Genomic DNA, 3,359 nt, shown 5'->3' with positions numbered 1-3,359 from the left:
ACATGCGGTGTTTGATTTTCTGCTCTTGTGTCAGTTTGCTGAGAATGATAATTTCCAGGTTCATCCATGTCCCTACAAAGGACCCAAACTCATCGTTTAAAAATACGGAACGAGCCGGGCGCGGTGGCTCAAGCCTGTAATCCCAGCACTTTGGGAGGCCGAGGCGGGTGGATCACGAGGTCGGGAGATCGAGACCATCCTGGTCAACATGGTGAAACCCCGTCTCTACTAAAAATACAAAAACTAGCTGGGCATGGTGGCGCGTGCCTGTAATCCCAGCTACTTAGGAGGCTCAGGCAGGAGAATTGCCTTGAGCCCAGGAGGAGGAGGTTGCGGTGAGCCGAGACCGCTCCATTGCACTCCAGCTTGGGTAACAAGAGCAAAAAAACTGTCTCAAAAAAAAAAAAAAAAAAAAAAATGCGGAACGCTTCACGAATTTGCGTGTCATCCTTGCGCAGGGACCATGCTAGTCTTCTCTCTCTGTATCATTCCAATTTTAGTATATGTGCTGCTGAAGCGAGCACTTTTTTTCTTTTTTTTTTTTTTTTTTTTTGAGATGGAGACTTGCTCTGTCACCCAGGCTGCAGTGCGGCGGTGCAATCTCTGCTTACTGCAACTTTCACCTCCCAGGTTCAAGCAATTCTCCTACCTCTGCCTCCTGAGTAACTGCTACTACAGGCTCACCACCACACCCAGCTAATTTTCATAATTTTTTAGTAGACATGGGGTTTCACCATGTTGACCAGGCTGGCCTCAAACTCCTAACCCAGCCTAAATACTTAAACCTAATAGACACAAACTACCAAAACTCACTGTCTTAGGCTGGTTCAGTGCCTCACACCTATTATCCAAACATATTAGGAGGCCAAGGTGAATGAATCACCTGAGGTCAAGAGTTCGACACCAGCCTGACCAACATGGTGAAACCCGATCCCTACTAAAAATACAAGAATTAGCCAGGTGTGGTGGTACATGCCACCTATTATGCCTTTTTTATACCTAATGTCAGCTACTGAGGAGGCTGAGGCAGGAGAATCACTTGAACCCAGTGGGTGGAGGGTGCAGTGAAGTGAGATTGGGCCACTGGGTGTCAGAGTAAGACTCTGTCTTAGATTTTGGGATGCTATACCAAATGCCATAACCTGGGTGGCTCATATACTCAGCAATTTATTTCTCACATTTCTGGAGTGTGAGAAGTTAAAGATCAATTTTAGACATCAGGAGATTTGGTGTCTGATGAAGACCCATTTTCCAGTTCCTAGGAGGCATCATGTCACTATGTTTTCACGTATCAGAAGGGGTGAGGGACCACACTAATCCCATTTATGAGAGCTTCATCCTCATGATCTAAGCACCTCCCAAAAGTCCCTCCAAATACTGTCACATTGGGGATTAAGCTTTAACACATAAATCTGGGGAGACACAAGCATTTAGTCTATAGCATTTACAAAAAGAGAAATAGATAATTTGAATTGGTTTTTATCTACTGTAGAAACGTATAAATAATTGACAGCTTTCGAAGACAGCAGCAGAACGAGATCATTACACTGGTGAATTCTATAGAATATTTAAGAAAGAAATGATATCAATTACTTATAGTTTCTTTTCTTTTTTTTTTTTTTTTTTTTTGAGACGGAGTTTTGCCCTTGTTACCTAGGCTGGAGTGCAATGGCGCGATCTCGGCTCACCGCAACCTCCGCCTCCTGGGTTCAAGCAATTCTCCTGCCTCAGCCTCCCGAGTAGCTGGGACTACAGGCGTGCGCCACCATGCCCAGCTAACTTTTTGTATTTATAGCAGAGATGGCGTTTCACCATGTTGACCAGGATGATCTCGATCTCTTGACCTCAGGATCCACCCGTCTCGGCCTCCCAAAGTGCTGAGATTATAGGCGTGAGCCACTGCGCCCGGCCAATTTCTTTCAGAAAATGGAAGGTCAGACACATTTCCTGGGTACTATGGGGTCCTAATACCTAAACCAGGTGAAGGCATTAAGAGAATTAAAATGTTCACATCAATATCTCTCTTTTTTTTTTTTTGAGACGGAGTTTCGCTCTTGTTACCCTGGCGGGAGTGCAATGACGCGGTCTCAGCTCACCGCAACCTCCGCCTCCTGGGTTCAGGCAATTCTCCTGCCTCAGCCTCCTGAGTAGCTGGGATTACAGGCATGTGCCGCCATGCCCAGCTAATTTTTTTGTATTTTTAGTAGAGACGGGGTTTCACCATGTTGACCAGGATGGTCTCCATCTCTTGACCTCGTGATCCACCCGCCTCAGCCTCCCAAAGTGCTCGGATTACAGGCTTGAGCCACCGTGCCCGGCCCCAACCAGCTTATCTTAATTTCTTTTTATAATTATAGCACTGAGTTCTGTGATTGCTTGTTTTGCTTCACCGGTTTTTCTAGTTAAATGTTTCTATTTTTGTTGTTTTTCCAGTCTTTCTCTCATTGAGTTAAACCAACTCTATCTGACTTGATAAAGAAAGTTCCCTATTATGGCGAACAAGGCCTTTGAAGTCGGCAAATTTTCTACATTCCCCAGAAGAAAAACAGCCAGCAACATAAAAAGAGGAAAGACTTGATGTTGATTACTGAAAGGGCTTTATTTACATAACAAGGCCACCTTTTTACTAGTCACACAAAACTGAAGAGCAATGGCTACTATCCCATGCTGTAGTTGGAGAGCTAAGATTTTTCTTTTCCACCATGACAGGCTGGGTTTGCTTCCTAAATGAATCCTGTTCTAGCTTGATAGTTGGTACTTCTGAAATAGCAGGAATTTGCTGCAGCTTACATATGGTAATGAGATTAAAAAATGTTGCCGGGCGCGGTGGCTCAAGCCTGTAATCCCAGCACTTTGGGAGGCCGAGGCGGGTGGATCATGAGGTCAAGAGATCGAGACCATCCTGGTCAACCTGGTGAAACCCCGTCTCTACTAAAGATACAAAAAATTAGCTGGGCATGGTGGCACGTGCCTGTAATCCCAGCTACGCAGGAGGCTGAGGCAGGAGAATTGCCTGAACCCAGGAGGGGGAGGTTGCGGTGAGCCGAGATGGCGCCATTGCACTCCAGCCTGGGTAAAAAGAGCGAAACTCCGTCTCAAAAAAAAAAAAAAATGTTTTTGAAGAGCTCAATAGTTAAAGTCAGCTTAATTAAAAGCTCACATTCATGGCTGGGTGTGGTGGCTCATGCCTGTAATCCAGGCACTTTGGGAGGCCAAGGCAGGTGGATCACCTGAGGTCGAGAGTTCAAGACCAGCCTGACCAACATAGTGAAACCCTGTCTTTAAAAATAAATAAATAAATTGGGCCGGGCGTGGTGGCTCAAGCCTGTAATCCCAGCACTTTGGGAGGTCGAGGCGGG

General features: G+C 45.7%; 1 non-coding gene across 1 annotated transcript; it reads right to left on the bottom strand.

Moving 5' to 3' along the window:
• Positions 1 to 413: 413 nt before the first annotated feature.
• On the bottom strand, positions 414 to 524 carry LOC141582668 (U6 spliceosomal RNA). The gene has a single exon (XR_012515551.1). It is a non-coding gene; the product is annotated as a U6 spliceosomal RNA (small nuclear RNA).
• Between the last annotated feature and the right edge of the window lie 2,835 nt (positions 525 to 3,359).

The sequence above is a fragment of the Saimiri boliviensis genome, chromosome 21, assembly GCF_048565385.1.
Source record: "Saimiri boliviensis isolate mSaiBol1 chromosome 21, mSaiBol1.pri, whole genome shotgun sequence".
In the NCBI taxonomy this organism is placed as follows: Eukaryota; Metazoa; Chordata; class Mammalia; order Primates; family Cebidae; genus Saimiri; species Saimiri boliviensis.
This window is presented reverse-complemented; position numbering and strand designations above follow the sequence as displayed.